Here is a 17,745-nt window from a genome sequence, read left to right as displayed (position 1 = left end):
TGGTTCTTTGAGAAAATCAACAAGATAGATAAACCCTTAGCCAGAATCACTAGAGCGCACAGGGAAAGCATTCTAATTAACAAAATCAGAAAAGAAAAAAGAGACATAACAACAGATCCTGAAGACATCCAAAACACCATCAGATCCTTCTACAAAAGGCTATACTCAACAAAACTGGAGAGCCTGGATGAAACGGAGAAGTTTCTAGACAGATACCAGGTACCAAAGTTGAATCAAGATCAGGTTAACAATCTAAACAGCCCTATATCCCCCAAAGAAATAGAAGCACTCATTAATAGTTTCCCAACCAAAAAAAAGCCCAGGACCAGATGGGTTTAGTGCAGAGTTCTATCAGACCTTCAAAGAAGATCTAATCCCAGTTCTTCACAAACTATTCCACAAAAAAGAAATGGAAGGTACTCTACCTAACTCATTCTATGAAGCCACAATTACTCTGATAACTAAACCACAAAAAGACCCAACAAAGATAGAAAACTTCAGACCAATATCCCTTATGAATATTGATGCAAAATCCTCAATAAAGTTGTTGATAACCGAATCCAAGAACACATCAAGACAATCATCCTTCCTGACCAAGTAGATTTCATCCCAGGGATGCAGGGATGGTTCAATATACGGAAATCCATCAACGTAATCCAGTATATAAACAAACTCAAAGATAAAAACCACATGATCATCTCGTTAGATGCGGAAAAAGCATTCAACACGATCCAACACCCATTCATGATAAAAGTCTTGGAAAGATCAGGAATTCAAGGCCTATACCTAAACATGATAAAAGCAATCTACAGCAAACCAGTAGCCAACATCAAAGTAAATGGTGAGAAGCTTGAAGCAATCCCTCTAAAATCAGGGACTAGACAAGGCTGTCCACTTTCTCCATACCTATTCAACATTGTACTTGAAGTCCTAGCCAGAGCAATTCGACAACAAAAGGAGATCAAAGGGATACAAATTGGAAAAGATGAAGTCAAAATATCACTTTTTGCAGATGATATGATAGTATATATAAGTGACCCTAAAAATTCCACCAGAGAACTCCTAAGCCTGATAAACAGCTTCGGTGAAGTAGCTGGATATAAAATTAGCTCAAACAAATCAATGGCCTTTCTCTACACAAAGAATAAACAGGCTGAGAAAGAAATTAGGGATTCAAAACCCTTCTCAATAGTCATAAATAATATGAAATATCTTGTCGTGACTCTAGGGAAGTGAAAGATCTGTATAATAAAAACTTCAAGTCTCTGAAGAAAGAAATTATAGAAGATCTCAGAAGATGGAAAGATCTCCCATGCTCATGGATTGGCAGGATCAACATTGTAAAAATGGCTATCTTGAAAAAGCAATCTACAGATTCAATGCAATCCCCATCAAAATTCCAACGCAATTCTTCATTGAGATAGAAAGGGCAATTTGCAAGTTCATCTGGAATAACAAAAAACCTAGGATAGCAAAACCTCTTCTCAAGGATAAAAGAACCTCTGGTGGAATCACCATGTCGGACCTAAAGCTTTACTACAGAGCAATTGTGATAAAAACTGCGTGGTACTGGTATAGTGACAGACAAGTAGACCAATGGAATAGAATCATTTCCACACAATAGTGTTAATTCTTGAGGACTTATACTTAATAAATTGCTGCAAATTAATGCTCCTATTTCTGATTAATGAATAAATAAATTATGCACATGTGACTATTAATAGCTTTTCAAGCTTTCTAGTTACAACCGCTCTTCAAGAGAAACAATTGAAAGTGCTATTAGTCACTGCCCATGTTACATTAAAACTGACTATAACAGTCAAGTATTTGAGATGTTTTGTTAACAAATTATTAATTCTCAAGGACAAGGTATTGTGGAACTTTAAAACTTTAACTTCTTAAAAGACAAAGAAGGGGGAAATTATATCCCTGTGCATATTATTTAGTGCATTCCTGTGCACATTGTTTAAATCATACTTTTATTTTAGAATTTTGAAATTTAGATGCCAAAGAACTCAATAAATGCTTTATAGTATCTTACTTATTGGCATATGGCTTGATCCTGAACAGCTACCCTATTAGGAAAGGGAAAAGCATAGGTTCTCTCCACAGAATGCTGCAGAAGCATGATGGCTAATTCCAGTGACAAGCTGGCAGGAGAGTTGGCTCAGTGCCCTGACTTTAGTGACAAGGAAGCTAAATTGGGTACATGGTTTCAACCCATCATTGCTTGCCATTTTTCCAGTTTGGACAAGCAAAGCTGCCTTGCTTCAAGCTTTTTAACTTTATGGTATAAAGAACATCAAAGACTGTGTATTCTGACTTAGAAAGATTAGTCATATAATAGAGTCATAATGATTTTTCTCTTTTCTTCAATGTGACCAGTTATTCTAACTCAATCTTAGACTAGTCTAGTAATAATTCCAATATTAGAGATTCCTATTGAAGATAGCTAAAATTCTTAATTACCTAGCAAAGTTAATTTGGAGCTCAGCCTCCACTTCCAGAGAATCTCTGGCCTTTCTGCTAATTCTCAAAGCCAGCTCCCCCACACCCGGAGGCTAGAGCCTGAGCTTGGTCGTTGCTAATTTGCAACTGAATGGAGTACCTGGACTTCTTCAAAGAAGCTTTTATACTGTTGCTTTTCACTGTCCCACCTTTGTTTCTCAAGCAGGTCAGTCAACACCATTCAGCCTGACTGCAGCAAGAGTAAAACCTTGCTTCCAACAATGTAGGTGGCAGTTATTATTATTCTCCATCAAGAAGCATTCTAAGTACATATTGTGGCTTTGGTCTGATTGGGAGTATGGTGTGCTATGAGGGCTTGACAGGCAATGACAGGCAACCAGATCACGGAATCATACCAATCTAAGACAGAGGAACAAGCCAAAAGGCCATGGCTGTTGATAATACACCACTTTTCCTTAATATCTCTTAATATCAATGGACTCAATTCCCCAATAAAAAGACATAGACTAACAGACTGGCTACACAAACAGGACCCAAAATTCTGCTGCTTACAGAAAACTCATCTCAGGGAAAAAGACAGACACTACCTCAGAGTGAAAGGCTGGAAAACAATTTTACAAGCAAATGGTCTGAAGAAACAAGCTGGAGTAGCCATTCTAATATCGAATAAAATCCAACCCAAAGTTATCAAATAAAAAAAAAAAAAAAAGAAGCACTGCATGATTTGGTGTCAGACTTACTCACTTGTGCCCATGTCCTCTGGAACAAGGAAAATCCTGGAAAGAAAGACCCAGGATAGATGATATATCTCCTTCCAATAACCTGGCTTTCTGTCCCCCTGACTCTACTGGGCTCTGTAAATGAGATGTCAGAGCTCACTCAGTAAGGATGAACTCATGTGCCAATATCCACCATTGTATGGAAGTCACACTCACTGCTGTGGAAGGATACAGCCACCCAGGCTGATATTTTCACCATGGTATTCTATACCCTTCATTCCCAGCAGAGCTCACCAGGACACACCAGGCTAAGGAGCATGGACAACATTGTTCTGCTTCTGTTGACAGGAAGCAGCACTGCAACAATCCAGGATTTCCTGAGGAGCTCAACTTACCTGTTCTACCAGTTGACCACAGCTAGTGACAAAGCAGATGTTTGTGCCCTTCTTACTTGTCGTATGTGGCTCACAAATTATGATGGCTTTCAGAAAATTCTCAAGACAACAAGTCATGCTTTGCATATTCCTACAATTGCTGTACTGAAATATGCCTTAACCCCAATTATTCTTATCCAGAACAATCAAATGTAGTTATATCAAAACAGTATCTATAGGTGTTTTATCGAAGATTCAAATCTTCTTCCTATGTAGTATATGTACATGAAATGAGTACATGAAATGAGTAATAATCATAACATGTACATCAACATAACACTTATGCTGATATTTCTAGAGTGGTTAATGTTATGATAATTTCATTTCCAACTAAACTTATTCTGTAGTTACTTTCAGTTATTAAAATGGGTACACTTCTGATGTTCAAAGCATGTATGCTTGCATTACAGCAACATCTGAAATTTGTTTTATGACCCAAGGATCTACTCCTTATCCTTTTTCTTCCTCTCCTCTTTCTGTCTCTACCTTCTCTTTTCTCTATTTATATCACTTTTTGTTACATACTTTCTGTGATGGTTTGTATATTCTTGGACCGGGGAGTGGCACCATCTGGAGGTGTGGCCTGGTTGGAATAGGTGTGTCACTATGGGTGTGGGCTTAAGACTCTCACCCTAGTTGCCTGGAAGTCAGCCTTCCACTAGCAGCCTTTGGATGAAGACGTAGAACTCTCAGCTCTGCCTGCACCATGCCTGCCTGGACACTGCCATGCTCCCACCTTGATGATAATGGACTGAACCTCTGAACCTGTAAGCCAGCCCCAATTAAATGTTGTTTTATAAGAAAAAAAAAAAGAAAGAAATTAAGGACTTTCTGGAGTTTAATGAAAATGAAGCCACAACATACCCAAACTTATGGGACACAATGAAAGCATTTCTAAGAGGAAAACTCATAGCTCTGAGTGCCTCCAAAAAGAAACTAGAGAGAGCACACATTAGCAGCTTGACAACACACCTAAAAGCTCTAGAACGAAAGGAAGCAAATTCACCCAAGAGGAGTAGACGGCAAGAAATAATCAAACTCAGGGGTGAAATCAACCAAGTGGAAACAAGAAGAACAATTCAAAGAATCAATCAATCGAGGAGCTGGTTCTTTGAGAAAATCAACAGGATAGATAAACCCTTAGCCAGACTCACTAGAGGGCATAGGGAAAGTACTCTAATTAACAAAATCAGAAATGAAAAGGGAGACATAACAACAGACCCTGAAGAAATCCAAAACACCATCAGATCATTCTACAAAAGGCTATACTCAACAAAACTGGAGAGCCTGGATGAAATGGACAAGTTTCTAGACAGATACCAGGTACCAAAGTTAAAACAAGATCAGGTTAATGACCTAAACAGTCCCATATCCCCTAAAGAAATAGAAGCAGTCATTAATAGTCTCCCAACCAAGAAAAGCCCAGGACCAGATGGGTTTAGTGCAGAGTTCTATCAAACCTTCAAAGAAGAACTAATCCCAGTTCTTCACAAACTATTCCACAAAATACAATCAGAAGGTACTCTACCCAACTCATTCTATGAAGCCACAATTACTCTGATACCTAAACCACATAAAGACCCAACAAAAATAGAGAACTTCAGACGAATTTCCCTTATGAATATTGATGCAAAAATCCTCAATAAAGTTCTCGATAGCAGAATTCAAAAACACATCAGAACAATCATCCATCCTGACCAAGTAGGATTCATCCCAGGGATGCAAGGATGGATCAATATACGAAAAGACAAAAACCACATGATCATCTCGTTAGATGCTGAAAAAGCATTTGACAAAATCCAACACCCATTCATGATAAAAGTCTTGGAAAGATCAGGAATTCAAGGCCCATACCTAACCATGATAAAAGCAATATACAGCAAACTAGTAGCCAACATCAAAGTAAATGGTGAGAAGCTTGAAGCAATCCCACTAAAATCAGGGACTAGACAAGACTGCCCACTCTCTCCCTACCTATTCAACATTGTACTTGAAGTCCTAGCCAGAGCAATTAGACAACAAAAGGAGATCAAGGGGATACAAATCGGAAAAGAAGAAGTCAAAATATCGCTTTTTGAAGATGATATGATAGTATACACAAGTGACCCTAAAAATTCCATCAGAGAACTCCTAATCCTGATAAATAGCTTCGGTGAAGTAGCTGGATATAAAATTAACTCAAGCAAGTCAATGGCCTTTCTGTACACAAAGGATAAACAAGCAGAGAAGGAAATTAGGGAAACAACACCCTTCTCAATAGTCACAAACAATATAAAATACCTTGGCGTGACTCTAACTAAGGAAGTGAAAGATCTGTATGACAAGAACTTCAAGTCCCTGAAGAAAGAAATTAAAGAAGATCTCAGAAGATGGAAAAACCTCCCATGCTCATGGATTGGCAGGATCAACATTGTAAAAATGGCTATCTTGCCAAAAGCAATCTACAGATTCAATGCAATCCCCATCAAAATTCCAACTCAATTCTTCAACGAATTGGAAAGGGCAATCTGCAAATTCATCTGGAACAACAAAAAAAAACCTAGGATAGCAAAAACTCTTCTCAAGGATAAAAGAACCTCTGGAGGAATCACCATGCCTGACCTAAAGCTGTACTACAGAGCAATTGTGAAAAAACTGCATGGTACTGGTATAACGACAGACAAATAGACAAATAGAACAGAATTGAAGACCCTGATATCAACCCACATACCTATGGTCACTTGATCTTTGACAAGGGAGCAAAAACCATCCAGTGGAAAAAAGACAGCATTTTCAACAAATGGTGCTGGCTCAACTGGCGGTTATCATGTAGAAGAATGCAAATTGATCCATTCCTATCTCCTTGTACCAAGGTCAAATCTAAGTGGATTAAGGAACTCCACATAAAACCAGAGACACTGAAACTTATAGAGGAGAAAGTAGGGAAAAGCCTCGAAGATATGGGTACAGGGGAAAAAATTCCTGAATAGAACAGCAAAGGCTTGCGCTGTAAGATCGAGAATCGATAAATGGGACCTCATAAAGTTGCAAAGCTTCTGCAAGGCAAAAGACACCGTCAATAAGACAAAAAGACCATCAACAGATTGGGAAAGGATCTTTACCTATCCGAAATCAGATAGGGGACTAATATCCAATATATATAAGGAACTCAAGAAGGTGGACTCCAGAAAATCAAATAACCCCGTTAAAAAATGGGGCTCAGAACTGAACAAAGAATTCTCACCTGAGGAATACTGAATGGCAGAGAAGCACCTGAAAAAATGTTCAACATCCTTAATCATCAGGGAAATGCAAATCAAAACAACCCTGAGATTCCACCTCACACCAGTCAGAATGGCTAAGATCAAAAATTCAGGTGACAGCAGATGCTGGTGAGGATGTGGAGAAAGAGGAACACTCCTTCATTGTTGGTGGGATTGCAAGCTGGTACAACCACTCTGGAAATCAGTTTGGCGGTTCCTCAGAAAATTGGACATAATACTACCAGAGGATCCAGCAATACCTCTCCTGGGCATATATCCAGAAGATGTTCCAACCGGTAAGAAGGACGCATGCTCCACTCTGTTCATAGAAGCCTTATTTATAATAGCCAGAAGCTGAAAAGAACCCAGATGTCCCTCAACAGAGGAATGGATATAGAAAATGTGGTACATTTACACAATGGAGTACTACTCAGCTATTAAAAGGAATGAATTTATGAAATTCCTAGGCAAATGGATGGGTCTGGAGGGCATCATTCTGAGAGAGGTAACATATTCACAAAGGAACTCACACAATATGTACTCACTGATAAGTGGATATTAGCCCAAAAACTTAGGATACCCAAGATATAAGATACAATTTGTTAAACGCATGAAACTCAAGAAGAACGAAGACCAAAGTGTGGACACTGTGCCCCTTCTTGGAATTGGGAACAAAACACCCATGGAAAGAGTTACAGAGATAAAGTTTGGAGCTGTGAAGAAAGGATGGACCATCTAAAGACTGCCATATCCAGGGATCCATCCCATAATCAGCTTCCAAACGCTGACACCATTGCATACACTAGCAAGATTTTGCTGAAAGGACCCAGACATAGCTGTCTCTTGTGAGACAATGCCGGGGCCTAGCAAACACAGAAGTGGATGCTCACAGTCAGCTATTGGATGGATCACAGGGCCCCCAATGGAGGAGCTAGAGAAAGTACCCAAGGAGCTAAAGGGAACTGCAACCCCATAGGTGGATCATTATTATGAACTAACCAGTACCCCAGAGCTATTGTCTCTAGCTGCATTTGTATCAAAAGATGGCCTAGTAGGCCATCACTGGAAAGAGAGGCCCATTGGACTTGCCAACTTTATATGCCCCAGTACAGGGGAATGCCAAGGCCAAGGGGTGGGGGTGGGTGGGTGGGGGACTGGGAGGGAGTGTATTGGGGACTTTTTGGATAGCATTGGAAATGTAATTGAGGAAATTACCTAATAAAAAAAAAGAATATTAAAAGTAGTAAGGGAAAAAGGTCAAGTAACATATAAAGGCAGGCCTATCAGAATTACACCAGACTTTTCACCAGAGACTATGAAAGCCAGAAGATCCTGGACAGATGTTATACAGACACTAAGAGAACACAAATGCCAGCCCAGGCTACTATATCCAGCCAAACACTCAATTACCATAGATGGAGAAGCCAAAGTTTTCCACGACAAAACCAAATTCACACATTATCTTTCCATGAGTCCAGCCCTTCAAAGGATAACAACAACAACAACAACAACAAAAAACAATACAAGGACGAAACCACACCCTAGAAAAAACAAGAAAGTAATCCCTCAACAAACCAAAAAGAAGACAGCCACAAGAACAGAATGCCAACTTTAACAACAAAAATAATAGGAAGCAACAATTACTTTTCCTTAATATCTCTTAATATCAATGGACTCAATTCCCCAATAAAAAGACATGGGCTAAAAGACTGGCTACACAAACAGGACCCAACATTCTGCTGCTTACAGGAAACCCATCTCAGGGAAAAAGACAGAAACTACCTCATAGTGAAAGGCTGGAAAACAATTTTCCAAACAAAGGGTCTGAAGAAAGAAGCTGGAGTAGCCATTCTAATATCAAATAAAATTAACTTAGAAACCCAAAGTTATCAAAAAAGACAAGGAGGGACACTTCATACTCATCAAAGGTAAAATCCTCCAAGAGGAATTCTCAATTCTGAATATCTATGCTCCAAATGCAAGGGCAGCCACATTCATTAAAAAAATTTAGTAAAGCTCAAAGCACATATGGTACCTCAAACAATAAGAGTGGGAGAGTTCAACACACCACTTTTATCAATGGAAAGATCGTGGAAACAGAAACTAAACAGGGACACAGTGAAACTAACAGAAGTGATGAAACAAATGGACTTAACTAATATCTACAGAACATTTTATCCTAAAACAAAAGAATATACCTTCTTCTCAGCACCTCATGGTACCTTCTGCAAAACTGACCATATAATTGGTCACAAAACAGGCCTTAACATATACAAAAACATTGAAATTGTCCCATGCATCCAAGCAGACCACCATAGTCTAAGGATCATCTTCAATAACAACATAAATAATGGAAAGCCAATATTCAAGTGGAAAATGAACAACACTCTTCTCAATGGTAACTTGATCAAGGAAGCAATAAAGAAAGAAATTAAAGACTTTTTGGAGTTTAATTGTAAAATGAAGCCACAACATACCCAAACTTATGGGACACTATGAAAGCATTTCTAAGAGGGAAACTCATAGATCTGAGTGCCTCCAAAAAGAAACTAGAGAGAGCACACACTAGCAGCTTGACAACACACCTAAAAGCTCTAGAAAAAAGGAAGCAAATTCACCCAAGAGGAGTAGACAGCAGGAAATAATCAAACTCAGGGGCGAAACCAATCAAGAGGAAACAAGAAGAACTATTCAAAGAGTCAACCAAACGAGGAGCTGGTTCTCTGAGAAAATCAACAAGATAGATAAACCCTTAGCCAGACTGACTAAAGGGCACAGGAACAGCATTCTAATTAACAAAATCAGAAATGAAAAGGGAGACATAACAACAGCTCCTGAAGAAATCCAAAACACCACCAGATCCTTTTAGAAAAGGCTATACTTAACAAAACTGGAGAACCTGGATGAAATGGTCAAGTTTCTAGACAGATACCAGGTACCAAAGTTAAATCAAGATCAGGTTAATGATCTCAACAGTCCTATATCCCCTAAAGAAATAGAAGCAGTCATTAGTAGTCTCCCAACCAAAAGAAAAAAGAAAAAAAAAAGCCCAGGACCAGATGTGTTTAGTGCAGCGTTCTATCAGACCATCAAAGAAGATCTAATCCCAGTTCTTCACAAACTATTCCACAAAATACAATCAGAAGGTACTCTACCCAACTCATTCTATGAAGCCACAATTACTCTGATACCTAAACCACAAAAAGACCTAACAAAGATAGAGAACTTCAGACCAATTTCCCTTATGAATATCGATGCAAAAATCCTCAATAAAGTACTCGCTAACCCAATCCAAGAACACATCAAAACAATCATCCATCCTGACCAAGTAGGTTTCATCCCAGGGATGCAGGGATGGTTCAATATAGGGAGATCCATCAATGTAATCCAGTATATAAACAAACTCAAAGACAAAAAACACATGGTCATCTCGTTAGATGCGGAAAAAGCATTTGACAAAATCCAACACCCATTCAGCATAAAAGTCAATGGCCTTTCCCTACACAAAGAATAGGCTGAGAAAGAAATTAGGGAAACAACACCCTTCTCAATAGTCACAAATAATATAAAATACACTGGCATGACTCTAACTAAGGAAGTGAAAGATCTGTATGATAAGAACTTCAAGTCTCTGAAGAAAGAAATTAAAGAAGATCTCAGAAGATGGAAAGAACTCCCATGCTCATGGATTGGCAGGATCAACATTGTAAAAATGGCTATCTTGCCAAAAGCAATCTACAGATTCAATGCAATCCCCATCAAAATTCCAACTCAATTCTTCAACGAATTAGAAAGGGCAATCTGCAAATTCATCTGGAACAACAAAAAACCTAGGATAGCAAAAACTCTTCTCAAGGATAAATGAACCTCTGGTGGAATCACCATGCCTGACCTAAAGCTGTACTACAGAGCAATTGTGATAAAAACTGCATGGTATTAGTATAGTGACAGACAAGTAGACCAATGGAATACAATTGAAGACCCAGTAATAAACTCACACACCTATGGTCACTTGATCTTCGACAAGGGAGCTAAAACCATCCAGTGGAAAAAAGACAGCATTTTCAACAAATGGTGCTGTCACAACTGTCAGTTATCATGTAGATGAATGCGAATTGATACATCCTATCTCTTTGTACTAAGGTCAAATCTAAGTGAATCAAGGAGCTCCACATAATACCAGAGACACTGAAACTTATAGAGGAGAAAGTGGGGAAAAGCCTCGAAGATATTGGCACAGGGGGAAAATTCCTGAATAGTACAAGAACGGCTTGTGATGTAAGATCAAGAATTCACAAATGGGACATCATGAAACTGCAATGCTTCTGTAAGGCAAAAGACACCGTCAATAAGACAAAAAGGCCACCAACAGATTGGGAAAGGATCTTTACCTATACTAAATGAGATAGAGGACTAATATCGAATATATATAAAGAACTCAAGAAGGTGAACTCCAGAAAATCAAATAACCCCATTAAAAATGGGGCTCAGAGCTAAACAAAGAATTCTCACCTGAGGAATACCGAATGGCTGAGAAACACCTGAAAAAATGTTCAGCATCCTTAATTATCAGGGAAATGAAAATCAAAACAACCCTGAGATTCCATCTCACACTAGTCAGAATGGCTAAGATCAAAAGTTCAGGTGACAGCAGATGCTGGTGAGGATGCGGAGAAAGAGGAACACTCCTCCATTGTTGGTTTGATTGCAAACTTGAGCAACCACTCTGGAAATCGCTCTGGTGGTTCCTCAGACATGGTACTACCAGAGGATCCCGCAATACCTCTCCTGGGCATATATCCAGAATATGTTCCAACTAGTAAGAAAGAAACATGCTTCACTATGTTCATAGCAGCCTTATTTACAATAGCCAGAAGCTGGAAAGAACCCAGATGCCCCTCAACAGAGGAATGGATACAAAAAATGTGGAACATTTACACAATGGAGTACTACTCAGCTATTAAAAAGAATGAATTTATGATATTTCTAGGCAAATGGTTGGACCTGGAGGGCATTATCCTGAGTGAGGTAACCCAATCACAAAAGAACTCAAATGATATGTACTCACTGATAAGTGGATATTAGCCCAGAAACTTAGAATACCCAAGATATAAGGTACAATTTGCAAAACACATGAAACTGAAGAAGAACGAAGACCAAAGTTTGGACACTTTGCCCCTTCTTAGAATTGGGAACAAAACACCCATGGAAGAAGTTACAGATACAAGTTTGGAGCTGCGACAAAAGGATGGACCATCTAGAGACTGTCATATCCAGGGATCCATCCCATAATCAGCCTCCAAATGCTGACACCATTGCATACACTAGCAAGATTTTGCTGAAAGGACCCTGATATAGTTGTCTCTTGCGAGGCTATGCCGGGGCCTTGCAAACACATAAGTGCATGCTCACAGTCAGCTATTGGATGGATCACAGGGCCCCCAATGGAGGAGCTAGAGGAAGTACCTAAGGAGCTAAAGGGATCTGCAACCCTATAGGTGGAACAACATTATGAACTAACCAGTACCCCGGAGCTCTTGACTCTAGCTGCATATGTATCAAAAGAATGCCTAGTCGGCCATCACTGGAAAGAGAGGCCCATTGGACTTGCAAACTTTATATTCCCCAGTACTGGGGAATGCCAGGGCCAAAAAGTGGGAGTGGGTGGGGAGGGGAGTTGGGAGGAGGGTATGACTTTTGGGATAACATTGCAAATGTAAATGAGGAAAATACCTAATTAAAAAAAAGTAACAATAAAATAATTCCTAATGATACTCTGATATACATAGACCAGAGCTTTATTCATCTATATATAGCAGAATATTCTCATCCTCAGAAAAGCCTTTTCCTGGAGCAGATAAAAACAAATACAGAGACCCTTGACCAGTTATTACTCAATGAGAAATCTTGGAACACACAGATCTAAATGGGATGTCTCCATCAAATCCCTCCCATTAGAGCTCAGGAAATCCCACAGAAGAGGGCATGGAAAGACTGTAAGAGTCAGATGGAGGACACCAGGAAATCAAGGCCCTCTAAATCAACTGAGCAAACCTCATATGAACTCAGAGACTGGAGCAGCAAGCATAAGGCTGAGAGGAGGCTAAACCAGGTTCTCTATGTAGAGCTTTTAGTTTTGTGTTTTCATGGGATTCCTGAATCAGTGACCCTGGAGTCTGTTGTGCCACCGCCTTTTCTTGCGACTTCTCTTCTGTTGGTTTGCATTGATCGACCACGATGTGATGCTCTTTGCCTTCTCTTTATTCAGTTCATTTTATTGTGTTAGGTTATCTCTTAGAAGTCCATGTTTGTTTGTTTTTTTTTCCCAATGAGAGACAGAAAAGAAGTGGATCAGGATGGAAGGGATGCTGGGGAGGAACTTAGGGCATTAGAGGGTGGGGAACTGCAACCATACAAGATATACTGTATGAGAAAAGAATAAATGTTTCAATAAATGGGGAAAATAAAAAAGAAAATGATTTCATAATACTCTAGAATGCTACTTAGCCTACTAAAGGAAAACTGTAACCATCAGTGTCACCTGTCTACAATCCATGCAGGTTATAGTAATTAATGGCCTGAGAGTGAAAGACTCTAAGACTTCCAAAGGGAGACACTCACTCAAGCCTCGGGGCAGCCGCGCACCCAAGAAGACACTGAGACCGAACTTAAGATGTATAGAGAGTAAGATTTAATACAGCAACGACAAGAAAGCACATAAAAAGCACATATACCAGATATCTGGGGTCGAAACTCATGCAGCCAGCAAGGTGCAGAGGAGAATCGACAATTGGCCCAGACTTGTCACAGGCTTTTATAGGAAATAGCCAGGGGAAAAGTACAAGTTTTATGTCACCAAGGGGTCGTGTCCTATATTTTGGCAATGTACTTGATCTATTGGAACATTCTGGGGTAGTACCAGGAGGCCCCTATCTCAAAAATGTTCTTGGAACAGTCCTCAGTTAGGAGGGGTAGGACTAGGTTTGTTCCAGGAGACCCTTTATCTAAAAAATGTTCCTGGAACAGTTTCCAATTGGGAGGGGGTACCTTGGGGTAAAAAGTTCAGGAGTGCTCCGGGAACAGTCTCTGGATGGGAGGGGTAAGAGAGTTCAGGAAAAGTTCAGGTGTCCAGTAATTTTCCTCTTTCATTCCCCCCTTCTTCTAGTGAATAGCTCTAATCTTAGAGCGGGGTCTTGGCCTCCTGGAGGACCTGAAAGACTCTATTTTAACATAGGAACAAAAACAGAACAAGAAGCATTAGTAAACAGAACTAGGCAGGGGCCCTTTTAGCGAGGCTTGAGGGTCTGGGCATGATGCAGGTGCACGTAGATCAGATCTCTGGCTGGAACTGGTGAGATGTCCTTGGGGTACCCAGCTCGTTCACTGTCTCGGCTGTTGGGATCCCTGGCGCGATGTCGTCCGCGTACTCAGTCCGATCCTTTTCAGTTGTGACCAGACCACCTGCAAGCCTTTTAACTTAACATACAGAGCATTATTATCACAACATAGGTTTAAACACATCATTTGAGACTATGATGGGCATAGGAGTCTCATAAAAGATCTTAAAAAGAGTAAAACTGAATCAAGAAATAGGGCATAGGGAAGGAACACCAAGTCCATGCCAGTCTCCACGATTAATTTTGTCAAGGTCTGTCTTAGAGTTTTAAACTAATTTTTATCTATCCTGAGCTCTGAGGTCTATACACACAATGTAATTTTTGACCTCTGAATACTTGGCCACACCCTGACTTACCTGGGCAACAGGATTATTGTTCTTTGGGATGCCTGTTTGGCGGTTAGATCTGCCATCTGATTTCTTCTGTTCACAGCATCTTAGGTCTTTTTCTGCAAATGTCAACAGCTTTCTTTGTCTGTATATTGTTCCATACAGTGGCAAAAGCATACCTGCTGTCAGTGTAGACTTTTCTTTTTGTCATTTATAAAGCTTGTATCAAAACCACAAATTCAGCTTTCTGGGCTGAAGTCTCTTTAGGGAGGCTGCTGGCCTAGATCACTTGCTTTTTGTCCACCGCTGCACTGCTGTCCCTGCCTTCCGCTTACCTTTAACCATGAGGCTACTGCCATCCGTGTACCAGTTTAAACTTTCAGGCCAAGGCTGATTTGATCTTTACCTGCCGAGGTAAGTAGCCCCCTCTGTTGGTAGATGGTCCCATGGATATGAGCTGCTTTCCATCTACTACTGCTGCTCCTGTGACAAAGCTGCTGCCATCTGTGTACCAGGCAGGCACACCTGGCCAAGGCTGATCAGTCAGATCTCTCCTTGTTCCAGTTTTTTCAGCCAGGACATCAGCACATTGATGTACAGGAGTGGAGTCATCCGCCAAGGGGAGAAGGGTAGCAGGATTGAGGATAGCAGGTGGAGCAAAAGTTACTCGATCATTTAGCAACAAACTCTGGTAGTGGGTATAGTCACATGCTGACCCAGGGTAAGCTTGTCAGGGTCTTTAACAAGCAGGGCCATTGCAGCTCATCAACATATAGGGTAAAAGGCTTAGTCAAATCTGGCAAAGCCAGAGCGGGGGCTGCAAGCAGGGCTGCCTTTATGCTGTCAAAGGCTTTTTGGTGTTCCTCAGTCCAGGTGAACCCTGGTATCCAGAGTCTGCAAAAGCCCGCCGTCCCCAGAAACTCACGTACTTGGCGCGGGGTGGTGGGGGTTGGGATCAGCATCACAGTCTTTTTTTTTTTCCTGGCCTCGGTGAGCCACCGCTTTCCTTCCCGGAGGGTGTACCCTAAGTAGGTCACCTCGGTGCGGCATAGCTGAGCTTTCTTAGCCGATACCCGGTACCCCAACTCACCCAGTTCATTCAGGAGCTTCTAGGAGGGCCAGAATTTCTTCTTTGTCTTTGATGTCTCTGCCTTCAGCCAACCGCAGGGCTTGGGTTAGCGCCAAGAGTTCAGCCTTCTGAGCCGAAGTTCCTTCTGCCAGAATGTCAGAGCAATGATGAGTAGGTGAAGACTCAGCAGGTTAGTAGGGGAAGCGAAGGTCACTTGTTCTGTCAACAAAAAGCTCTAATAATGTGTCCATCAGTCAGGGAAACAATTGGATCATGTGTCCCTGACCAAAAGCCACTATGTGCAGACAAGCAGGCCATCTCTCAGTCACCAGGTCTAATTTTTTCAAGTGCCACTGGTCTTTTAGGGTCCCAATCTCTGAGTAAGAACCTCTTTGGCAATACTTTTGTTCTCAGTCACATTTAGGAGTCCCAAAGTTGGGGACAACATTAGGGCAGTCTCAATAGCATCTAAGGCCATCCAAGGTTGTTCTTTATTTCTTATACGAAGGGCTGTTTATCTTTTTAATTCAGCAAAACCTGGAATCCACAGTCTGCAAAGGCCTGCAGTGTCCAGGAACCTTTTAAACTTGCTTTGCATTGGTCAGTGGAGGAATATGAAACACAGTCTCTTTTTAGCTGCTTCAACAGGTAGGCTACCGGTCTCTTTTAAGGACTCAGCTTCTGTGTTAGCACCCCTTTTGCTATTTCTTTACTTTTAGCCACGAGCAGGTGAAGGGTTTGGTCATGAGGGGGGCTCCTCTTCTTTTTGTTAGGACAGTCTCTCACCCAGTGCTCTTCTCTTCTTAACAGTAAACACTTTGATCTTTAGCCAAAAGCTTTTTTTTGTTGCCAGGTACTAAGTTTTCTAGTTTCCCTGACGTTTGTGACCAGCATTTTTTACAGATCATTTCTAAGTGCTAGTATTATTAGCAAGTGTCACTTTGCTAGGTTCTAGTCTTTGTCATTTATCTCTCTTTACTCCTGTTTCTTAACTGCAATGGAGATCTCATATAATGTCTCTCTCTCTATCTATAAATATATCTTTTTGTGTCTCTTCCCTGTCCTTGCTTACTTTGAATGTTATCTAATTATTACATCTATATTCTGTCACTTAACTTTTTTCATAGTTTACCTCTTTTTACTGTTAACCTATCTCTTCTGAGTCTGCTGAAGCTTTGCTCTTAGCTCTTTTTTTTTTTTTTTTTTCAGACTTCTATTCTTTTACCTAGGTCAGATTGTTGGGGCACTTTCTAGTCCCACAGAGACTAGACCCTCATTAGAGCCTGGCAGTTAGACTCGCAGGTGTTCCTTACCTTGGATATCTCCCTCACAGACTCACTGTCAGCAGCTCAGGGCAGTGCCTGAGAAGAGAAAACACATGGGGCAGAGAAGGGAGTGCAGCTCTATTTGGCTGCACCAGACCACTGATATTTTTAAATGAACACAATTTTTTCTGTTAACAGTTAGCAAGAGACAGGATACAGGGGACAGGAGAATGAGCCTTTCTCCCACCCAGGAGGCAGGCAAAGGCTGAAAACAGATCCTTTGATGTGAAGAGCCCAGCGCCGAGTCTCCGCCGCGCGCCGTGGCGCGGGAAATGTGACCCAAACTTCTGGGAGTGGCAAACAAACACTGGCAGGGAGGGGGGATTTAACCACTTGTTAGACATCTGGTACTCTCTGCACTGTCCTCCCGCATGGCCTGGAGGCGGCGGCGGGCCTGGCGGAGCGCAGACAGCAGCCTCCTCCTGCGAAACGGCCCCGCCGCCAGTCGGGCGGCGGCGGCTGCGGTGGGGGCAGCTGCGGCGGCGGCGCGGGTGGCGGACACAAGGGAAGGAGTGTGGGCGGGCACCTGTGTGCAGACTCTGGGAGGAGCCAAATGAGGGGCAATTTAACCACTTGTTTTCCGGCATGGCTTGAGCCCTTGGAGGCGGCGGCGACAGGGGCCCGCCACCCCGCACACAGGCATCCACGGAGCTCTTTTGGCCGGAGGCAACGGCGGCCTCCCGAGCTTTGGAAACGCAAGGCGCCTGCGCGGCAGGGCGGGGGACAACGACTACACTTCTCTGTGTGCCCCGCCAAAGGAG

Source organism: Mus caroli, unplaced genomic scaffold (genome assembly GCF_978045245.1).
Source record: "Mus caroli unplaced genomic scaffold, Mus_caroli_1 scaffold_17, whole genome shotgun sequence".
In the NCBI taxonomy this organism is placed as follows: domain Eukaryota; kingdom Metazoa; phylum Chordata; class Mammalia; order Rodentia; family Muridae; genus Mus; species Mus caroli.
The sequence above is the reverse complement of the archived record's forward strand: the minus strand, read 5'-3'. Positions refer to the sequence as shown.